Here is a 24,770-nt window from a genome sequence, read left to right as displayed (position 1 = left end):
GCATTCATCTCACTGAGGTAAACATTTCTTTTCTCTGGTCAGTCTGGAAACTGTTCTTGTAGAGTCTGCAAAGGGATATTTGTGAGTGCTTTGAGGCCTATGGTGAAAAAGGAAATATCTTCACATAAAAATTAGTGAGAGGCTTTCTGAGAAACCTCTTTGTGATGTGGGCATTCATCTCACAAAGGTGAAACTTACTTTTGATTGAGCAGTATGGAAATGGTCTGTTTGTGGAAACTGCAAAGGGATATTTATGAGCGCTTTGAGGCCAATGGTGAAAAAGGAAATATATTCATATAAAAGGTATAAAGAAGGTTTCTTAGAAACAGCTTTGTGATGTGTGCATTGATCTCACAGAAGTAAACGTTTATTTTCTCTGATCAGTCTGGAAACTCTCTTCTTATAGAATCTGCAAAGGAATATTTGTGAGTGCTTTGAGGCCTATGGTGAAAAAGGAAATATCTTCACATAAAAACTAGACAGAAGCTTTCTTAGTGGCTTCTTTGTGATGTGTGCAATCATCTCACAGAGTTGAACATTTCTTCTGATTTAGCAATTTGGAAAAAGTATTTTTATAGAATCAGCAAAGGGATATTTATGAGCATTTTGAGGCCTATGGTGAAAAAGCAAGTAACTTCACATAAAATCTAGACAGAAGCATTCTGAGAAACTTCTTTGTGATGTGTGCATTCATCATACAGAGTTGAACTTTGTTTTGATTGGGCAGTTTGGAAATAGTCTTTTTGTCAAATCTGCAAATGGATATTTGGAGCACTTTGAGGCCTGTGGTGAAAAATGAAATATATTCACATAAAAACTAGACTGAAGGATTCTGAGAAACTCCTTTGAGATGTGTGCATTCATCTCACAGTGTTGAATAATTCTTTTTATTAAGTGCTTTGGAAACAGTATTTCTGTAGTATATGCGAAGGGATATTTGTGAGGGATTTGAGGTGAGGCCTATGGTGAAAAAGGAAATATCTTCACAGAAAAACTATAAAGAAAGTTTCTGAGAAACTTTTTGTGATGTGTGCATTCATCTCACAGAGTTGAAACATTCTTTGGGTTGAGTATTTTGGAAACAGTCTTTTTGTACAATCTGCAAAGGGATATTTAGGAGCACATTGAGGCCTATGGTGAAAAAGGAAATATCTTCACATAAAAACTAGAAAGAAGCATTCTGAGAAGCTGCTTTAAGCTATGTGTATTCATCTCACGGAGATAAACGTTTCTGTTCATTGAGCAGTTTGTAAACTCTGTTATTCTAGAATCTACAAAGGGATATTTTTGAGTGCTTTGAGACCCATATTGAAAAAGGAAATATCTTCACATAAAAAACAGCGAGAAGTTTGCTGAGAAACTACTTTCTGATGTGCACATTCACCTAACAGAGTTGAAACTTTCTTTTGATTGAGCAATTTGGAAACAGTTTTTTTTGTTGTTTTTTGTTTTTTTTTTTTTTTTTTTTTTTTTGTAGATTCTGCAAAGGTGTATTTTGGAGTGCATTGAGGCCTATGTTCAAAAAGGGACTATCTTCAGATAAAAACGAGAAGGAAGTTTTCTGAGAAACTTCTTTGTAATGTGCACATTCATCTCACAGGGTGGAACCATTCTGTTTATTGAGCAGTTTGGAAACAGTCTTTTCATAGAATCTGCAAAGGGATATCTGGGAGCGCATTGAGGCATATGTTGAAAAAGGAAATATCTTCACATAAAAAGGAGAAATAAATTTTCTGAGTAACTCCTTTGTGACATGCACATTCATCACACTGAAGTAAATTTTCTTCCCATTGAGCAGTTAGTTTTTATGTGAAGATATTTCCGTTTTCACCATAGACCTCAAACCACCTACATATATCCCTTTGCAGATTCTACAAAAAGACTGTTTCCAAATGGCTCAAAGAAAGCTTCCACTCTGCGAGATGAATGCACACATCACAGAGAAGTTTCTCAGAAAGTTTCTGTCTAGTTTTTATTTGTTGATACTCCCTTTTTCACCATAGGCCTCAAACTGCTAATAAATAACCCTTTGCATATTCTACAAAGAGACTGATTCCAAACTACTCAATCAAAAGAAAGGTTTAACTCTGTGAGGTGAATGCACGCATCACAAAGAAGTTTCTCAGAAAGCTTCTGTCTAGTTTTTATTTAAAGATGTTTCCTTTTTCAATATAGGCCTCAAAGTGCTCATAAATGTCCCTTTACAGATTTTACAAAAAGACTGTTCCCAAACTGCTCAATGGACACAAAGCTTCAACTCTTTGAGATGAATGCACACATCACAAAGAAATTTCTCAGAAAGCTTCTGTTCAGTTTTTAAGTGAAGATATTTCTTTTTTTACCATAAGTCTCAAAGCATTCAAATTATCACTTTGCAGATTCTACTAAAAGACATTTTCCAACCTGCTCTATCTAAAGAGAGGTTCAAAGTTGTGAGAAGAATGCACAAATAACAAAGAAGGTTCTCAGAATGTTTCTGTCTAGTTTTTATGTGAAGACATTTCCTTTTTCACCATAGGCCAAAAAAGGATGCGAAATATCCCTTTGAACATTCTACAAAAGAACTGTTTCAAAATTGCTCAACCCAAAGACAGGCTCAACTCTTTGGGATGAATGCATACATCACAACGAAGTTTCTCAGAAAGCTTCTGTCTAGTTTTTGTGTGAAGATATTTCTTTTTTCACCATAGGCTTCAAAGGGCTCACAAATATCACAAAGCAGATTCTACAAAACGACTGTATCCAAACTGGTCAATGAAAAGAACACTTCAAATCTGTGAGATGAATGAGCACATCACAAAGAATTTTCTCAGAAAGCTTCTTTCTAGTTTTTATGTGAAGATATTTCCATTTTCACCATAGACCTGAAACTGCCTACATATATCCCTTTGCAGATTCTACAAAAAGATTGTTTCCAAACTGCTCAATCAAAGAAAGCTTTCTACTCTGTGAGATGATTGCACACATCACAGAGAAGTTTCTCAGAAAGTTTCTGTCTAGCTCTTTTTTGTCGATACTCCCTTTTTCACCATAGGCCTCAAACCACTCATAAATAACACTTTGTAGAATCTACAAAAGTACTGTTTCCAAACTGCTAAATCAAACGAAAGTTCAGCTGTGTGTGATGAATGCACACATTACAAAGAAGTTTCTAAGAACGTTTCTGTCTAGTTTTAATGTGAAGATACTTCTTTTACACCAGAAGCCTCAAAGCATTCACAAATTTTCCTTTTCAGATTCTACGAAAAAACTCTTTCCAAACTGCTCGATCCAAAGGCAGGTTCAACCCTGTGTGATGAATACACACATCAGAAAGAACTTTATAAGAAGCCTTCTCTCTAGATATTATTTGTGGATATTTCCTTTTTCACAAGAGGCCTCAAAAATCTCACAAATATCCCTTTGCATATTCTACAAAAAGACTGTTTCCAAACTACTCAATGAAAGAAAATTCAACTCTGTGAGATGAATGCACACATCACAAAGTGGTTTCTCAGAATGCTTCTGTCTAGTTTTTATATGAAGATTTCTTTTTTCACAACATGTCTCAAACTGCTCAAACTCTGAATAGACAAATAACAGGATCTGAAATTGTGACAATAATCAATAGCTTACCAAACAAAAAGAGTCCAGGACCAGATGGATTCACAGCTGAATTCTACAAGAGGTACAAGGAGGAACTGGTACCATTCCTTCTGAAACTATTCCAATCAATAGAAAAAGAGGGAATCCTCTCTAACTCGTTTTATGAGGCCAGCATCATTCTGATACCAAAGCCAGGCAGAGACACAACCAAAAAAGAGAATTTTAGACCAATATCCTTGATGAACATTGATACAAAAATCCTCAATAAAATACTGGCAAAAAGAATCCAGCAGCACATTAAAAAGCTTATCCACCATCATCAAGTGGGCTTCATCCCTGGGATGCAAAGCTGGTTCAACATACAAGAATCAATAAATGTAATCCAGCAAATAAACAGAGCCAAAGACAAAAACCACATGATTATCTCAATAGATGCAGAAAAGGCCTTTGACAAAATTCAACAACTCTTCATGCCAAAAACTCTCAATAAATTAGGTATTGATGGGACTATCTCAAAATAATAAGAGCTATCTATGACAAACCCACAGCCAATATCATACTGAGTGGACAAAAACTGGAAGCATTCCCTTTGAAAACTGGCACAAGACTGTCATGCCCTCTCTCATCACTCCTATTCAACATAGTGTTGGAAGTTCTGGCCAGGGCAATCAGGCAGGAGAAGAAAATAAAGGGCATTCAATTAGCAAAAGAGGAAGTCAAATTGTCCCTGTTTGCAGATGACATGATGTTATATCTAGAAAACACCATCATCTCAGCCCAAAATCTCCTTAAGCTGATAAGCAACTTCAGCAAAGTCTCAGGATACAAAATCCATGTGCAAAAATCACAAGCATTCCTATACACCAACAACAGACAGAGAGCCAAATCATGAGTGAACTCCCATTCACAATTGCTTCAAAGAGAATAAAATACCTAGGAATCCAACTTGCAAGGGATGGGAAGGACCTCTTCAAGGAGAACTACAAACCACTCCTCAAGGAAATAAAAGAGGATACAAACAAATGGAAGAACATTCCATGCTCATGGGTAGGAAGAATCAATATCGTGAAAATGGCCATACTGCCCAAGGTAATTTATAGATTCAATGCCATCCCCATCAAGCTACCAATGACTTTCTTCACAGAATTGCAAAGGGATATTTGAGAGCCCTTTGAGTCCTACGGTGAAACACGAAATATCTTCATATAAAAACTAGACAGAGGCTTTCTGAGAAACTTCTTTGTGGTGTGATATTTCATTTCAGAGAGTTGAACCATTCTTTGGATTGAGCAGTTTGGAAACAGTCTTTTCGTATAATCTGCAAATGGATATTTGTTGGGCTTTGAGGCTGATGGTAAAAAAGGAAATATCTTGATATGAAAACTAGACAGATGCTTTCTGAGAAACTTTTTTGTGATGTTTGCATTCAACTCACAGAGTTGAATCTTTCTTTTCATTGAGCAGATAGGAAATAGTGTTTTTGTTCAATATGCAAAAGGATATTTCTGAGTGGTTTGAGCCCTATGGTGACAAAGAAATGTCTTCACATAAAAACTAGACTGAAGCATTCTGAGAAACTTATTTGTGATGTGTTCATTCATCTCACAGAGTTGAAACTTTCTTTAGATAGGGGAGCTTGGAAAGAGTCTTTTCATAAAATCTGCAAAGGGATATTTGCGAGCACTTTGAGGCCTACGGTGAAATAGGAAATATCTTCACATAAAAACTGGACAGAAGCATTCTCATAAACTTCTTGTGATGTGTGCACTCATCTCACAGAGTTAAAACTTTCTTTTGACTGAGCAGTTTGGAAACAGTCTTTTTGTGGAATATGCAAAGGGATATTTGTGAACCTATTGAGGCCTGTGGTGAAATAGGAAATATCTTCACATAAAAACTAGACAGAAGCTTTCTGAGAAACTTCTTTGGGATGTGGGCTTTCCTCTCACAGAGTTGAAACTTTCTTTTGATTGAGCAGTTGGGAAGCTGTTTTTTATAGAATCTGGAAAGGGATATTTGTGAGCCCTTTAAGGTCTATGGTGAAACGGGAAATATCTTCACATAAAAGCTAGACAGAAACTTTCTGAGAAACATATTTGTGATGTGTTATTTAATCTCACAGAGTTGAACCTTTCTTTTGATTGAGCAGTTTGGAAACAGTCTTTTTGCAGAGTCTGCAAATGGATATTTGGAGCACATTGAGCCAAGGGTGAAATAGATAATGGCTTCACATAAAAACTAGACAGAAGTTTTCTGATAAACTTCTTTGTGATGTGTGCATTTATCTCACACAGTTGAACTTTCCTTTGATTTAGCAGTTTGGAAACAGTATTTTTGTAGAATCTGCAAGTGGATATTTGCAGCACTTTGAGGCCCCATGGTGAAAAAGAATATCTTCCGATAAAAATTAGACAGAAGCTTTCTAAGAAAATTATTTGAGATGTGTGCATTCATATCACAGAGTTGAACCTTTCTTTTAATTGAGCAGTTTGGAAACAGTCTATTCATAGAATATGCAAATAGATATTTGTAGCACTTTGAGGCCAGTGGTGAAAAAATTTCTCTCATGGAGTTGAAACTTTCTTTTGATTGAACAGTTTTGAAACAGTCTTTTTGTAGAATCTGCAAAGGATAATTCTGAGCCCATTGAGGCCTATTCTGAAAAAGGAAATATCTACACATAAAATCAGACAGAAGCTTTCTGAGAAACTTCTTTGTGATGTGTGCTTTCATATCACAGAGTTGAACCTTTCTTTTGATTGAGCAGTTTGGAAACCATCTTTTTGTAGAATCTGCAAATAGATAGTTTTGAGCAATTTGAGGCCTATGGAGAAAAAGAAAATATCTTCACATAAAAACTAGACCGATGTTTCTGAGAAACTTCTTTGTGATGTGTGCTTTCATCTCATAGAGTTGAACCTTTCTTTTGATTGAGCAGTTTGGAAAAAATCGTTTAGTAGAATGTGCAATTGAATATTTGGAGCACTTTGAGGCCTATGGTGAACAAGGAAATATCTTCACATAAAAACTAGACAAAATCTTTCTAAGGAACTTCTTCATGATGTGTGCATTCATCTCACATATTTCAACATTTTTTTTGGTTTGAGTAGCTTGGAAAAAGTCTTTTTGAAGGATCTGTAGAGGGATATTCGTGTGAGGTTTGAGGCCTCTTGAGAAACAGGAAATATTCACATAAAAACCGGATAGAAGCATTGTGAGGAACTTCTTTGCGATGTGTACATTCGTTTCACAGTGTTGAACTTTTCTTTTGATTTAACAGTTTGGAAACAGTCTTTTTCTAGAAACTGCGAAGTGATATTTATGAGCCCTTTGAGGCCTATGGTGAAATAGGAAATATTTTCACATAAAAACTAGACAGAAGCTTTCTGAGTATCTTCTTTTGTGATGTTTGATTTCATCTCACAGAGTTGAAACTTCCTTTTGATTGAGTAGTTTGGAAACAGTTTTTTTGTAGAATCTGCATAGAAATATTGTGAGTAGATTGAGGCCTATGGTGATAAAGGAAATATCTTCACATAAAAACTAGTTAGAAGCTTTTTGAGAAACTTCTTTTTGATGTTTGCATTCGTGTCACAGAGTTGAACCTTTCTTTTCATTGAGCAGTTTGGAAACAATCTTCTTACACTTTCTGCAATGGGATATTTCTGAGTGATTTGAGGCCTATGCTGAAAAATAAATATCTTCACATAAAAACTAGACAGAAGAGTTCTGACAAACTTCTTTTTGATGTGTGCTCTCATCTCACACAGTTGAAATTTCCTTTGATTGAGCAGTTTGGAAACAGATTTTTTGTTGAATCCACAGAAGGATATTTTTGAGTGGTTTGAGGCCTATGCTGAAAAAGAAATATGTTCACATAAAAACTAGATGGAAGATTTCTGAGAAACTTCTTTGGATGCGTGCATTCGTATCACAGAATTGAAACTTTCTTTTGATTGAGCACTTTGGAAACAGTCTTTATTTAGAATCTGCAGAGGGATATTTGTGAACGGTTTGAGGCCTATAGTGAGAAAGGAAATATCTTCGCATAAAAACTAGAGAGAAGCCTTCTGAGAAACTTCTTTATGATGTATGCCTTTATGTTACAGAGTTGAACCTTACTTTTCATTGAGCAGTTTGGCAAAAGTCTTTTTGTACAATCTGCAAAATGATTTTTGTGAACGCTTTGAGACTTATGGTGACAAAGGAAATATTTTCACATAAAAACTAGAGAGAAATCTACTGAGAAACTTCTTTCTCATGTGTGCATTCATCACAGAAGGTTGAAAATTTCTTTTGATTGAGCAGTTTGGAAACAGTATTTTTGTAGGATCTGCCAAGGGATATTTGGAGTGGTTTGAGGCCTATGGTGAAAAAGGAAATATGCCCTAATAAAATCTAGATAGTAACGTTCTGAGAAACTTCTTTGTGATGTGTGCATTAATCTCACAGATTTGAAACTTTTCTTTGATTGAGCAGTTTGGAAACAGCATTTTTGTACATTCTGCAAAGGTGTATTTATAGGCAGTTTGAGGCCTATGGTGAAAAAGGAAATATCTTCACATAAAAACTAGACAGAAGCTTTCTGAGAAACTTATATGTGATCTGTTCATGCACCTCACAGAGTTGAAACTTTCTTTTGATTAAGCAGTTTGGAAACAGTCTTTTTCTAGAATCTGCAAAGGGATACTTGTAGGCAGTTTGAGGCACATGGTCAAAGAGGAAATATCTTCACATTAATACTAGACAGAAGCATTCTGAGATACTTTGTGATGTGTGCATTCATGCCACAGAGTTGAACCTTTTTTTGATTGAGCAGTTTGGAAACTGTGTTTTTGTAGAATCTGTATAAGGACATTTGTGTGCACCTGAGGCCTATGGTGAAAAAGAAATATCTTCACATAAAAACTAGGCAGACCCTTTCTGAGAAACTTCATGATGTGTGCATTCATCTCAGAGAATTTAATCTTTGTTTTGATGGAGCACTTTGGAGGCAGTCTTTTTGTATAATCTGCAAAGTGATATTTGTTTACACTTTGAGGCTTATGGTGAAAAGGGAAATAAGTTCACAAAAAAAATAGACAGAAGCTTTCTGAGAAACTTCTTTATGATGTATGCGTTCACCTCACAGAGTTGAATCTTTCTTTTGATTTGGCAGTTTGGAAACAGTCTTTTTGTAGAATCTACAAAGGGACATTTGTGAGCACTTTGAGGTCTACTGTGAAAAAGGAAATATTCACAAATAAAATGTAGACAGAAGCTTTGTGAGAAACTTCTTTTTGATGTTTGCATTCATCTCACAGAGTTGAACCTATGTTTTGATTGAGGAGTTGGAAACAAGCTTTTTCTAGAAACTGCAAAGGGACATTAGTGTGCACCTGAGGCCTATGTTGAAAAAGGAAATAGCTTCACATAAAAATTAGGCAGAAGCTTTCTGAAATACTTCATTGTGATGTGTGCATCCAGCTCACAGAGCTTAACCTTTGTTTTCATTGAGCAGTTTGGAAGCCGTCATTTTGTAGAATCTGCAAAGTGATGCTTGTGAACGCTTTGAGGCCTATGGTGAAAAAGGAAATATCTTCACATAAATGCTAGATACAAGCTTTCTGAGAAACTTCTTTGTGATATGTACATTCATCTCACATAGATGAACAATTCTTTTGATTGAGCAGTTTGGAAACACTCTTTTTGTAGAATCTGCAAGGGATATTTGTGAAAGCTTTGAGGCTTATGGTGAAAACAGAAATATCCTCACATTAAGACTAGACAGAAACTTTCTGAGAAACTTCTGTGTGATGTGAGCATTTGTCTCACAGAGTTGAAACTTTCTTTTGATTGAGCAGTTTGGAAACAGTCTTTTTGTAGATTCTGAAAGGGATATTTGTGAGCAGTTTGAGGCTTATGGTGAAAAAAGAAATGTCCACAAATAAAATCTACATAGAAGCTTTCTGAGGAACTTCGTTGTCATTTGTGCATTCATTTCACAAGGTTGAACTTTACTTTTGATTGAGCAGTTTGGAAACCATCTTTTTGGAGCATCTGCAAAAGGATATTTGTGAGAGGCTTAAGGCATATGGTGAGAAAGTAAATATATTAACATAAAAACTAGACAGAATATTTCTGAGAAACTTCTTTGTGATGCATGCATTCATGTCATAGAGTTGAACTGTTCTCTTGATTGAGCTGTTTGGAAACAGTCTTTTTGTATAATCTGCAAAGGGATATTTGTGAGTGGTAGGAGGTCTATGGTGAAAAAGGAAATATCTTCACATAAAAACTAGAAAGAAGATTTCTGATAAACCTCTTTGTGATGTGTGCATTCATCTCTCAGATTTGAACTTTTCTTTTCATTGAGCAGTTTGGAAACATACTTTCTGTAGAATCTGAACATTGATATTTCTGAAGGCTTTGAAGCTTATGGTGAAAAAGGAAATAACATCTGATAACAACTAGACAGAAGCTTTCTGAGAATCTTCCTTGTGATGTGTGCATTCACCTCACAGATATGAACTTTTCTTTTGATTGAGAAGTTTGGAAACCATCTTCTTGTAGAATCTGCAAAGGGATATTTGAGAGAGCTTTGAGATCTATGGTGAAAAAGGAAATATCTTCACATAAAACCTAGACAGAAGCTTTCTTAGAAACATTTTTGTGATGTATGCGTTCATCTCACTGAGTTGAACCTTTCTTTGGTAGAACAGTTTGGAAAGAATCTTTTTGTAGAATCTGCAAGTGGATATTTAGAACACTTCGGGGCCTATGGTGGAGAAGGAAATATCTTCACATAAAAACTAGAGAGAAGCATTCTGAGACACTTCTTTGTGATATGTGCATTCATCTCACAGAGTTGAACCTTCTTTTGATTGAGCAATTTTGAAACACTCTTTTTGTAGGATCTGCAATTGGAAATTTGGAGCATTTTGTCACCTATCGTGGAAAAAGAAATATCTTCACATAAAAACTAGACAGAAGCTTTCTGAGAAACTTCTTTGTGAAGTGTGCATTCAGCTCACAGAGTTGAACCTTTGTTTTGATTGAGCAGTTTGGGAACAGTCTATTTGTAGAATCTGCAAAGTGATATTTGTGAACACTTTGAGGCTTACAGTGAAAAAGGAAATATCTTCAAATAAAAACTAGACAAAAGGTTTCTGATAAACGTCTTTGTGATATGTGAATTCTTCAAATAGAGCTGAAACTTTCTTTTGATTGAACAGTTTGTAAACAGTCTTTTTGGAGTATCTGCAAAACGATATTTTTGGGCAGTTTGAGGCTCATGGTGAGAAAGAAAATATATTCACAGAAAAGTTGACAGAAGCTTTCTGAGAAACTTCTTAGTGATGTGTTCATTCATCTCACAGAGTTGAACCTTTCTTTTGGTTGAGCAGTTTGGAAACAATCTTTTTGTAGAATCTGAAAAGGGATATTTCTGATCCATTTTTGGCATACAGTGAAAAAGGAAATGTCTTCACAAAAAAACTAAACAAAAGCTTTCTGAGAAACTTCTTTATGATGTGTGCATTCATTTCACAGAGTGGAAACTTTATTTTGATTGAGCAGTTTGGGAGCTGTCTTTTTGTATAATCTGCAAAGTGATATTTGTGAACAATTTGAAGTTTATGGTGAAAAAGGAAACATCTTCCCAAAAATCTAGACAGAAACTTTCTGAGAAACTTTTTGTGATGTGTGCATTCATCTCACAGAGTTGAAGCTTCTTTTTGACTGATCAGTTTGGAAGCATTCTTTTTGTAGAATCTGCATAGAGATATTTGTGAACCCTTTGAGGCCTGTGGTGAAAGAGGAAATATCTTCATATAAAAACTAGACAGAAGCATTCTGAGAAACTTCGTTGTGTTGTGTGTTTTCATCTCACAGAGTTTAACATTTCCTTTCATTCAGCAGTTTGGAAACAGTCTTTATGTAGAATGTGCACAGGGACATTTTTGAGTGATTTAAGGTCTATGGTGTAAAAGGAAATATCTTCACATAAAAACTAGACAGAAGCATTCTGAGAAACTTCTTTGTGATGTGTGCATTCAGCTCACAGTGTTGAACCCTTCTTTAGATTGAGCAGTTTGGAAACAGTGTTTTTGTAGAATCTGCAGAGAGATATCTGTGAGCCCTTTAAGGCCTATGGTGAAAAAGGAATTATCTACAAATAATATCTAGACAGAAACTCTCTAAGAAACTTCTTTGTGATGTGTGCATTCATCTCACTGAGTTGAATCTTCCTTTTGATTGAGCAGTTTGGAAACAGTCTTTTTGTAGAATCTGCATAGGGATAGTTGGAAGCCCATTGAAGCCTGTCTTGAAAAAGGAATTTTCTTCACATAAAAACTAGACAGAAGCTTCCTGAGAGACTACTTTGTGATGTGTGTGTTCATCTCACAGAGTTGAACCTCTCTTTTGATTGAGTAGTGTGAAAACAGTCTTTTTTAGAAACTGCAAGGAATATTTGTGAGTGGTTTGAAACCTATGGTGAAAAAAGAATTATCTATAAATAAAATATAAACAGAAGCTTTCTGAGAAACTTATTTGTGATGTGTGCATTCATCTCACGTAGTTGAACTTTTGTTTTGATTGAGTAGTTTTTAAACAGTCTTTTTGTACAATCTGCAAAGTGATATCTGTGAATGCTTTCAGGCTTATGGTGAAAAAGGAAATATCTTCACCTAAACCTATAAAGAAGCTTTCTGAGAAACTTCTTAAGGATGAGTACATTCATCTCACAGAGTTGAACATTTCTTTTTATTCACCAGTTCAAAAACAGTCTTTTTGTAGAATCTGTAAGGAGACATTTTTGAGCTCTTTGAGGCCTATGGTGAAAAAGCAAATATCTTTACATAAAAACTATACAGAAACTTTCTGAGAAACTTCTCTGAAATGTGTGCATTCATCTCACAGAGTTTAACCTTTGTTTTGATTGAGTAGTTTGGAAACAGTCTTTTTGTAGAATCTGTAAAGGGGTATTTGAAGGAATTTTGAGGCATATGGTGAAAAAGGAATTATCTTCACATAAAAACTAGACAGAAACTTCCTGAGAAACTTCCTTTTGATGTGTGCATTCATCTCACAGAGTTGAAACTTTCTTTTCACTTATCGAGTTGGAAACAGTCTTTTTGTAGAATAGGCAAAGGGATATTTATGAGTAGTTTGAGGTCTGCAGTGAAAAAGGAAATATCTTCACATAAAACCTAGAGAGAAGCATTCTGAGAAACTTCTTCGTGATGTGTGCATTCATCTCAGAGAGGTGAACCTTTCTTTTCATTTGGCAGTTTGGAAGCCGTCTTTTTGTTGAATCTGAAAAGTGATATGTTTCAGCGGTTTGAGTCCTATGGTGAAAAAGGAAATATCAAAAAACAAAATGTAGACAGCAGCTTTCTAAAAAACTTCCTTTTGATGTGTGTATTCATCTTACAGGGTTGAAACTTTCTTTTCATTGAACAGTTTGGAAACAGTCTTTTCATAGAACCTGCAAAGAGATATTTGTGAACACTTTGAGGCTTCTGGTGAAAAAGGAAATATCTTCAAATAGAAACTAGACTCATGTTTTCTGGGAAACTTCTTTATGATGTGTGTATGCATCTCAAAGAGTTGAATCTTTCTTTTGATTGAGCAGTTTGGAAACATTCTTTTTGGAGAATCTGCAAAGGGATGTGTTTTTTCCTTTATTATTTATTTATTTTTATTATTATACTTTAAGTTTTAGGGTACATGTGCACATTGTGCAGGTTAGTTACATACGTATACATGTGCCATGCTGGTGTGCTGCACCCACTAACTCATCATCTAGCATTAGGACTATCTCCTAATGCTATCCCTCCCCCCTCTCCCCACCCCACAACAGTCCCCAGAGTGATGTTCCCCTTCCTGTGTCTATGTGTTCTCATTGTTCAATTCCCACCTATGACTGAGAGTATGCGGTGTTTGGTTTTTTGTTCTTGTGATAGTTTACTGAGAATGATGATTTCCAATTTCATCCATGTCCCTACAAAGGACATGAACTCATCATTTTTTATGGCTGCACAGTATTCCATGGTGAATATGTGCCACATTTTCTTAATCCAGTCTATCATTGTTGGACATTTGGGTTGGTTCCAAGTCTTTGCTATTATGAATAATGCCGCAATAAACACAAGTGTGCATGAGTCTTTATAGCAGCATGATTTATAGTCCTTTGGGTATATACCCAGTAATGGGATGGCTGGGTCAAGTGGTATTTCTAGGTCTAGATCCCTGAGGAATCGCCACACTGACTTCCACAATGGTTGAGCTAGTTTACAGTCCCACCAACAGTGTAAAAGTGTTCCTATTTCTCCACATCCTCTCCAGCACCTGCTGTTTCCTGACTTTTTAATGATTGCCATTCTAACTGGTGTGAGATGGTATCTCATTGTGGTTTTGATTTGCATTTCTCTGATAGCCAGTGATGGTGAGCATTTTTTCATGGTTTTTTGGCTGCATAAATGTCTTCTTTTGAGAAGTGTCTGTTCATGTCCTTTGCCTACTTTTTGATGAGGTTGTTTGTTTTTTTCTTGTACATTTGTTTGAGTTCATTGTAGACTCTGGATATTAGCCCTTTGTCAGATGAGTAGGTTGTGAAAATTTTCTCCCGTTTTTTAGGTTGCCTGTTCACTCTGATGATAGTTTCTTTTGACGTGTAGAAGCTCTTTAGTTTAATTAGATCCCATTTGTCAATTTTTTCTTCTGTTGCCATTGCTTTTGGTGTTTTAGACATGAAGTCCTTGCCCATGCCTATGTCCTGAATGGTAATGCCTAGGTTTTCTTCTAGGGTTTTTATGGTTTTAGGTCTAATGTTTAAGTATTTAATCCATCTTTAATTTATTTTTGTGTAAGGTGTAAGGAAGGGATCTATTTTCAGCTTTCTACATATGGCTAGCCAGTTTTCCCAGCACCATTTATTAAATAGGGAATCCCTTCCCCAATGCTTGTTTTTCTCAGGTTTATCAAAGATCAGATAGTTGTTGATATGCGGCATTATTTCTGAGGGCTCTGTTCTGTTCCATTGATCTATATCTCTGTTTTGGTACCAGTACCATGCTGTTTTGGTTACTGTAGCCTTGTAGTATAGTTTGAAGTCAGGTAGTGTGATGCCTCCAGCTTTGTTCTTTTGGCTTAGGATTGACTTGGCATTGCAGGCTCTTTTTTGTTTCCATATGAACTTTAAAGTAGTTTTTTCCAATTTTGTGAAGAAAGTCATTGGTAGCTTGATGGGGATGGCATTGTATCTGTAAATTTCCTTGGGCAGTATGGCCATTTTCATGATATTGATTCACATATGTATATATGTGTCTATATATACATATACATATATTATTTATATATATATGTGTGTGTGTGTATATATATATATATATATATATATATATATATATATATATACACACACACACATATATATATATAGTACTTCCACTCACTGGAGGCCTTTACTCTTTCAATGCTAGATTCACTGATTTCTGGTCCCATGCTTATGTTGATTACTAGCTAGTGTATGTAGACTCCTTAAGTTTAAGGAGTTGAGAGAACTCTTCATATCACCAAGTTGATTTCTTTAGTCTTCTCCCTGTCAAAGACCAGGTTGCCCTAGATATCAGAGACAGCTGTTTTTTCCATAAAAAATAAAGGTCCTGTCTCTCTCTCATTAGCCACCAAGCCCAGTTTCTTCTCATGGAGGATTGCTTCATAGGTAACTTTAAAACTCCAGTAATTTCTCACAAGGTTGCTTCGAACACCTGAACATAAACTTCATCATGGAGCCTCTGAAACCCCTGAAGCCTCAGAATGGGAAGTTTCAGAAGGCTCTTTGCGCTGTTGAGGTTCTACAAAAGGACCGTTTCCAAACTGCTTAATCAGAAGAAAGGTTCAAATACGTGTGATGAATGCACACATTATGAAGAAGTTTTTCAGAATGCTTCTGTCTAGTTTTTGTGTGAAGATATTTATTTATCTCCATGGGCCTGAAAACACTCTGATATATCCCTCTGCAGACAGTACAAAAAGACTGTTTCCAATCTGCTCAATCAAAAGAAAGCTTCTACTCTGTGAGAAGAAAGAACACATCATAAGGAAGTTTCTCAGAATGCTTCTGTCTGGTTTTCTGTGAAAATATTTCCTTTTTCACCATAGGCCTCAAAGCACTAGAGATATCCATTTGCAGATTCTACAAAAAGACATTTACAAACTGCTCAATCCAAAGAAAGTTTCAACACTGTGAGATGAATGCATGCATTACAAAGTAGTTTATCAGAAAGCTTCTGTTTAGTTTTTATGTGAAGATATTTCCTTTTTCACCATAGGCCTCAAAGCGCTTCAATTATCCATTTGCAGATTCTGCAAAAAGAGTATTTCCAAACTGCTCAGTCAAAAGAAATGCTCAACTCCTTAAGATGAAAGCACTTATTTAAAAGTAGTTTCTCAGAAAGCTTCTGTCTAGCTTTTATGTGAAGATATTTCCTATATCACCAAAGGCCTCAATGGCTCAGAATTGTCCCTTTGGGGATTCTACAAAGGACTGTTTCCAAACTGCTCTAGCAAAAGAAAGCTTCAACTCTGTGAGATGAATGCACCCATCACAAAAAAGTTTCTCAGAATGTTTCTGTGTAGTTTTTATATGAAGATATTTCCTACTTCACCATTGGCCTCAAAGGCTTCACAATTATCCCTTTGTAGATTTTACAAAAAGACTTTTTCCAAATCTTCAATCAAAGAAATGTTCAACTGTGTGAGATGAATGCAAACATCACCAAGAAGTTTCTCAGAATGCTTCCATCTAATTTTTATGTGAAGATATTTCCTTTTTCACCATAGGCCTCAAAGGGCTGCAAATATCCATTTGCAGATTGTACAAAACACTGCTTCCAACCTGCTTAATCGAAGGAAATGTTCAACTCTGTGAGACGAAAGCATAAATCACAGAGAAGTTTCTCAGAAAGCTACTGTTTAGTTTTTATATGAAGATATTTCCTATTTCACCATAGGCCATAAAGGGCTCACAAATATACCTTTGCAGATGCTACAAAAATGTTGTTACCAAACTGCTCAATCAAAAGAAAGTTTCAACTCCATGAGATGAATGGACACATCACAAAGTAGTTTCTAAGAATGCTTCTGTCTAGTTTTTGTGGGAAGATATTTCTTTTTCACCATAAGCCTCAAATGGCTCAGAAATATCCCTTTGCAGATTGTACAAAAAGACTGTTTCCAAACTGTTCAATGAAAGGAAAGGTTCAACTCTGTGAGATGAATTCAAACGTCCAAGAGGTTTCTCAAAATACATCTATCTAGTTTTTATGTGAAGGCATTTACTGTTTCACCACATGCCTCAAACGGCTCACAAATATTCCCTTTGCAGATTCTACAAAAAGACTGTTTCCAAACTGCTCAATGAAAAGAAAGGTTAAACTCTCTGAGATGAAAGCTCTTATCACAAAGAAGTTTCTCAGAATGCTTCTGTCTACTTTTTATGTGAAGAAGTTTCCTTTTTCACCATAGACCTAAAACTGCTTCAAATATACATTTGTGGATTCTATGAAAAGTCTATTTCTAACTGCTCAATCAAAAGAACTGTTCAACTCTGTGAGATGAATGTGCACATCACAAAAAAGTTTCTCAGAAAGTTTCCATTTAGTTTTTATGTGAAGATATTTCCTTTTTTACCATGGGCCTCAAAGTGCTCCAAATATCCATCTGCAGATTCTACAAAAAGAGTATTTCCAAACTGCTCAATCAAAAGAGAGGTTCAACTCTGTGAGATGGAAGCACAGATCACAAAGGAGTTTCTTAGAAACCTTCAGTCTAGTTTTTATGGGAAGATATTTCATATTTCACCATAGGCCTCAATGGGCTCAGAAATATACCTTTGCAGATTCTACAAAAGGATTTTTTCCAAACTGCTCAATCCAACGAAAGATTCAACACTGTGAGATGAATTCATACATCACAAAGAAGTTTCTCAGAAAGCTTCAGTCTAGTTTTTATGTGAATATATTTCCTTTTTCACCATAAGCCTCAAACCACTCTCAAACATCCCCTGGAGATACTATATAAAGATTGTTTCCAAGCTGTTCAATCAAAAGAAAGGTTCAACTCTGTGTGGTAAATGCACATGTCACCAAGAAGTTTCTCAGAATGCTTCTGTCTAGTTTTTATGTGAAGATATTTCCTTTCTCAGCAAGTCTTCAAACTGCTCCAAATATCCATACGCACAATCTACAAAAAGATGGTTTCTGATCTCCTCAATGAATAGAAAGGTTCAACTCTGTGAGATGAAAGAATACATTACAAAGAAGTTTCATAGAATGTTGCTTTCTAGTTTTTATATGAAGATATTTCCTTTTTCACCATTGTCCTCAAAGTGCTTCGAATATCCATTTGCAGATTTTACAAAAAGTGTGTTTCCAAACTGCTCAATCAAAAGAAAGGCTCAACTCTGTGGGATGAAAGCACACATCACAAAGAAGTTTCTCAGAAATCTTCTGACTAGTTTTTATGTGAAGATATTTCCTATTTCACCGTAGGCCTCAATGGGCTCACAAATATCCCCTTGCAGATTCTACAAAAGGACTGTTTTGAAACTCCTCAATCAGAAGAAAGGTTCAACTCTGTGAGATGAATGCATACATCGCAAAGAAGTTTCTCAGAATTCTTCTGTCTAGTTTTTATGTGAGGATATTTCCTTTTTCACCATAGGCCTCAAAGCACTCCAAATATCCATTTGCATATTCTACAGAAAGACTGTTTCCAGACTCCTCAATCAAAAGGGAGGTTCAACTCTGTGAGATGAAAGCACACTTCACAAAGCAGTTTCTCAGAATGCTTCTGTCTAGTTTCTATGTGAATATATTTCCTATTTCAACTTAGGCCATAAAGGGCTCACATATATCCCTCTGCAGATTCTAGAAAATTATAGAAAATGACTCTTTCCAAACTGCTCAATCAAAAGAAAGGTTCAACTCTGTAAAATGAATGCACACATCACAAATAAGTTTCTCAGAAAGCTTCTGTCCAGTTTTTATGTAAAGATATTTCCCTTTTCACCATACCTATCAACATGCTCAAAATATGCCTTTGCAGATTCTCTGAAAAGACTGTTTCCAAACTTCTCATTCAAAAGAATGATTCAACTCTGTGAGATGAATGCACATATCACAAAGACGTTTCTCTGAAATCTTCTGTCTAGTTTTTATGTGAAGATATTTCCTTTTTCACCATAGGCCTCAAGCTTCTCACAAATATCCCATTGCAGATTGTACAAGAATAGAGTTTCCAGACTCATCAAAGAATAGAAAGTTTTATCTCTGTGAGTTGAATGCACACCTTGCAAAACAGCTTCTCAGAAACATTCTTATAGTTTTTATTGAAGATATTTCCTTTTTCACCATAAGGCTCAGAGAGCTGAAAAATATCCCTTTGCTGATTCTACAAAAATACTCTTTCCAAACTTCTTAATCAAAAGAATCATTCAACTCTCTGAGGTGAATGCACACATAGCTAGGAATTTTCTCAGAAAATTCTGTCACATTTTTATGCGATGATATTTCCTTTTTCACCATAAGCCTCAAACTGCTCACAAATATCCCTTTGCAGATTCTACAAGAAAAGAGTTTCCCATCTGCTACATGAAAAGAAATGTTTACCTCTGTGAGATGAATGCACACATTGTAGAGCAGTTTCTCAGAAACCTTCTGTCTAGTTTTTATGTGAAGATATTTTCTTTTTCACCATAGGCCTCAAAGCACTCACAAATATCCCCTTGCATATTCTACAAAAAGACTCTTTGTGAACTGCTCAAAGGAATGGTTCAACTCTGTGAGATGAGTGCACACATCACACAGATGTGTCTCAGAAAGCTTCTGTCTAGTTTTCATGTGAAGATATTTACGTTTTCAACATAGGCCTCAAAGTGTTCCCAAATATCCCTTTGCAGATTCTTCAAAAAGATTGTTTCCAAAATGCTCAATCAATAGAAAGGTTCAACTCTGTGAGATTCATTCACACATCACAAAGTGGTTTCTCAAAAACCTTCTTTCTAGTTTTTTATGTGAAGATATTTCCTTTTTCACCATAGGCTTCAAAGCACTCACAAATATCCCTTTTCAGATTCTACAAAAAGACTGTTACCAAACTACTCAATCAAAAGAATGGTTCAACTCTGAGATGAATGCACACATCACAAAACAGTTTCTCAGAAAGCTTCTGTCTAGTTTTTATGTGAAGATATTTCCTTTTTCACCATTGGCTTCCAAGTGCTCACAAATATCTCTTTGACAATTCTACAAAAATACTGTTTCCAAACTGCCCAATCCAAAGAATATTTCAACTCTGTGAGATGAATGCACACATAACCAGGAAGTTTCTCAGAAACTTCTGTCAAGATTTCATGGGATGATATTTCCTTTTTCACGATAGGCCTCAAACTGCTCACAAATATCCCTTTGTGGATCCTACAAGAACAGAGTTTCCAATCTGCTCAATGAAAATAAACCTTTACCTCTGTGAGATGAATGCACACATCACAAAGCAGTTTCTCATAAGCCTTCTTTCTGGTTTTTATGTGAAGATATTTCCTTTTTCACCGTAGGCCTCAAAGCACTCACAAATATCCCTCTGCAGATTCTGCAAGAACACCATTTCCAAGCTTTTCAATCAAAAGAATGGTTTAACTCTGTGAGATGAATGCACATGTCACAAAGTAGTTTTTCAGAAAGCTTCTGTCTAGTTTTTATGTGAAGATATTTCCTTTTTCACCATAGACCTCAAAGCACTCACAAACATCACTTTGCAGATTGTACAAGAACTGAGTTTCCAGACTTATCAAAGGAATGAAATGTTTAACTCTGTGAGATGAATGCAGACATCACAAAGCAGTTCCTCCAAAACCTTCCTTAGAGTTTTTATGTGAAGGTATTTCTTTTTCACCATGGCCTCAAAGCACTCACAAATATCCCTTTGCAGATTCTACAACAACAGAATTTCCAAACTGTTCATAATTAGTTTTTAGGACCAACATGAGAGTTTAGACATACTGCTTGTGGTGCAGCACACATGTATTATCCACACTGAAATTAGGAATTCAACTGAAGTTCATGTGGAGGTGAAAATGTGAATATTTGGGGGACCTTGGAGATGATCTATCTCACTTTATTTTGCAGAAAAGAAAACATATTCAGGGAAAGGGCATGCATTGTCTAAGGTGATTCAGCAGCTTTGGCGCAGAAGAAAAACACACCTAAGGTGATTCATCAGGTTTGGAGCAGAAACGCAAAACAGAAATACTGTTCTTTTGCTTCTCAGATCAAGAATTTTTTCACAATACTGAACTACTTATGTTTCTGATTCCTTAATTTTCTTTTTAAATTTTGCCAATATTGTCTTACAAAGATCCTATTCTTTACCCTAAAGATTTAAATCTGTTACCATTATTGTCTCTTTATAAGTAAAATTACTTGTTGTTATTATAAATGATCATTCAATCACTTTTCATTTTTTGGTAGTCCAGTACAAATTTAGTAACAAATAAACACTATTGGCCTTGGCAATCCAAGAGGAGCTCAAGTCCTCCAGGGCACGTCAGGAAAAGGCTAAATGACAGCTGTGCTGTGAATGGACAGAATACAGCTCTCATACAGATTATTGAGTATTTGATGTTCTTCAACAATTCCATTAATCTTCAGTTTTTCTCCTCTTTGAAGTGAAAGTCTGCTATGACTTTCAAGTTTCTTTTGAAATAATTATAGATTCACAGGAAGTTGTAAAATGTCCAGGGATGTCTTAGGTACTCTTCACTAATTCCAGTGGTGGCATCTTGCATAGCCATAGAGCATTATCAAAACCTGGAAACTGACATAGGTACAATTCAGAAAGCTTACTCAGATCGCAACCGTTTTGTATGCATTCATTTTTGTATGTGTGTATGTGTGTGCGTGTGTTCTGTGCATTTTTATGTGGTGTAGATCTCTGTAACTACCACTTCCACAGTCAAGATACAGAACCGTAGCCTCACCACAAGGCTCCAACTTGCAATCTTTGCTGACACTCTGACACGTTTTCCTCCACCCCTTCCCCTTGGCAACCCCATAGTCTGTTCTCCATCTTTACAATTTTATTTCAATAATTTATATAAATGTAATTGTGCAAAATCGAATTTTTAAAGGGAAAAAACAAGTCACAGATAGTTTTGTTAGCACTGTAAAGTAGTCTTTAACATTCATCTGTTTTATGTTCTATTTGTCTCAAAAAAATTTGCTTTGTTCTTTCCTGTACTTTCTGATATCAGGATAGGAAATCAATACCAAACAAAACAATTCCATTCATTTTTTTCCATAGCTTGGTTTTCACTGTTGTTGCATAACATTTATTTTTCTATTTACTCTTTCTCTCTGTTTTCCGTCACATAAAAGTAACTTTGTGTTCTTTACCTCTTCTAAGAAAATTTGGTAATGAGTCTTTAATGTGAATCCTGGACCACCCTTGTTTTGATTTTGTGTTATGGGTGTTCTTTTGTGTGATCGTTCTCATGGAGAGTTCCTGTGAAGCTGGGATTTTCCAGTGGTTTGTCAAAATGGAAATAGATATTTAACAAACCAAACACAAAATGACCTTGCTCCAGGAATGCATCATTTGTGAGAAAACACTACGTCTTCCAACTAGAGATTGTGAATATTACTCTTATTATCCTTTACTCCCTTTTATTAAAACTGTATTTTTTTACACATTTGTATAACTCAGGTAATGAAATGTGAAACTACGTGATTGCCTACCAATTACAATTGATGTTAATGATGCTACTGGGAGGCCAACACTACAGTGGCTGCACCAAGTCTAGGGACTTGCTAGCTTTGATAAGTTACATGGGATTGCCTACGTACTAAAAGTAGGTGGGGGACGGGTCCAAGGATGTGGCATCACCATCCCGCCCTGACATCAAAGCTCTGGACGGGGTGCCAGGCACCGCGCAGCCAAGAGCAGGAGGTGGGCACCTGATGGCGTATGACACTGTAGCATCCAGGGGATCACCACCAGGGGCAAATGAACCCCGGGACCATGGCCATGAGCGCTGCCAGATGGGCCGCTTGGTGGGCTTCTGGCCCCGGACACACCACGTCACAAGCCAGGCAGGTGGGGGGCAGGCAGGAGAAGAGGACGGTGCCTGGGAGGGGTGATGGGGAGGAGGGGCGCTGGAGCGGCGGTCGGCCGGTCGCCGGGCTGCCACCAGGGGTGGGCAGCAAATTAAGGCAACTGGGACACGCTCCCCCACCCTCTCCCCAGTGGACCCTTCCTACTTGCCATCCTCCCCGCCCAACAAGCCTCCACCACCGATGATGCGCAACGACAATGATCGCACAGGACCATCCACCCCACCAGCACCAACAAACCCTGCACCACGAGCTGTGTGAGGCACGAGGGAGCCCCTGAGGGAAGAAAGAGGACCGCGGTGGTGGCCACAGGAACTCAACACCAGCGGGCTCTCTTCCCTCTGTGTTTTTGCAGGTGATGGCTCCAACCTCTCTCTCTTCCTCACAGCCAGGAGCCCCTCTTCCCCCACGCCACCCAACGCGTGACAACACAGGGCCAGCAGTGGGGGTGGGGGGGAAGGGGCAGGCATGGCAGGAGAGGAGGGCAGATGTCGCCGGGTCTGCACTTGGGGGGATGGAGGTCCCCACGGGCCCTGCCATGGAACCCCCAGCTGTGCACCCCAAGGAGCCCGGAGGCACCCCCAGGGGCTAATGTTTGGCAAGGAAAGCTCAGACAGGCATAGCCCTGGGAGGAACCCGGGCCGCAAGTGCGTTCGAAGTGTCGATGATCAATGTGTCCTGCAATTCACATTAATTCTCACAGCTAGCTGCATTCTTCATCAACGCAGGAGCCAAGTGATCCACCGCTAAAAGTCATACAAGGTCGATTTGGCAAGGGCGCTCCCAACAATGGGAGGCCCTCCTGGCACAGCACGTCCCCCAGAGGGGTTACCTCAGGCCGGCCAGTCAGACAGCAATGGGACGAGACTCCAGAGAGGGGTTGGAAGGTTTCACAACACGGGGAGGTGGTGCCGTCCACGGGGGTGAGAGGGAAAAATGCTGCCACCACCCCACGGGCTCCCGGGGGTTCCTGCCCCCACAGCACAGGGCATACGCCACATGCGTGGCACACATGCGACAGCACGATGGCCACTGGGTACAGCCCCCACCGGCATCAGCAGCGACACGCAAGTGCAGCACGGCCCGGCAGCTGGGGAGACGGAGTCAGCAGTGGAGGTGAGGGAGGGGCAGACCCCTCCCAAACGGACTCCCCCGTGGGCCCACAGCACCCAACCCACGGGTGGACAGGTGACCCCCCCAAGGGGTCCTTAAACCTCCGCACCAGAAAGTGCTGGGTACCTGGATGGTGGAGGCGGACGAGGAGTGGAGGGCTGGCGTCCAGCCCCGTACCCTCGAGAAGCCCTAGTGGGAAGGCTGGGGAGAGCCAGTGGGCCAGGCCGGGCCAGGTGGCGCGGTGTGGCAGAGGCAATGATGGTGGCAGTGGCAGCGATGCGAACCCGGCCGGCCCCAACGGGAGCAGGTGGGATGGGGCTGAGCCGGCAGGACAGGGAGGGATGACAGCCCCAGCAGGGAGGACACAGAGACCCACAACTCGTCGTGATGCCGAGAACCACCCCCGCGCCCGCCGACATACACGTGGGGGCCACGGCAGGGGACAGTTCCCCGCTGCTCACCAGGCCGGTGAGCCATCCAGCCTGCCCCCCGACACGCACACACAGTTTCATCCCAGCACGTGTGTCTCTGTCTACCCTCTCTCTCCCTCCCGAGTTCTCCGGCTCTCGGGGCAGGCAGGGCCATGCAACAAACAAATGGCACAACCCCGCCAACACACATGCCACACGGGGAACACAGTCAGCCAAGAAGGAAGGACGCAGTGGCGCCTCTGCAGCTTTGCTCTTCTCCGTTAATGATCCCTCGACATGTTCAACTATGGAAATTTTGTTATGACTTTTACTTCCTCTAGATAGTCAAGTTTGACTGTCTTCTCAGTGCTCCACCAGGGCAGTGGGCTGACCTGGCGGGGCCGATCCAAGGGCCTCACTGAACCATCCAATCAGTAGTAGTGACTGGCAGTGTGTACAAAGGGTAGGGACTTCATGCAAGTCTATGACCCGCACTTACTGGGAATTC

At 38.2% G+C, this 24,770-nt stretch overlaps 1 non-coding gene across 1 annotated transcript; it reads right to left on the bottom strand.

The window, feature by feature from the left end:
* Window positions 1–23,342: 23,342 nt before the first annotated feature.
* LOC112209500 (5.8S ribosomal RNA) lies at window positions 23,343–23,494 on the bottom strand. The gene has a single exon (XR_008542185.1). It is a non-coding gene; the product is annotated as a 5.8S ribosomal RNA (ribosomal RNA).
* Between the last annotated feature and the right edge of the window lie 1,276 nt (window positions 23,495–24,770).

Source organism: Pan troglodytes, chromosome Y, assembly GCF_028858775.2.
Source record: "Pan troglodytes isolate AG18354 chromosome Y, NHGRI_mPanTro3-v2.0_pri, whole genome shotgun sequence".
NCBI classification, from domain to species: Eukaryota; Metazoa; Chordata; class Mammalia; order Primates; family Hominidae; genus Pan; species Pan troglodytes.
This window is presented reverse-complemented; position numbering and strand designations above follow the sequence as displayed.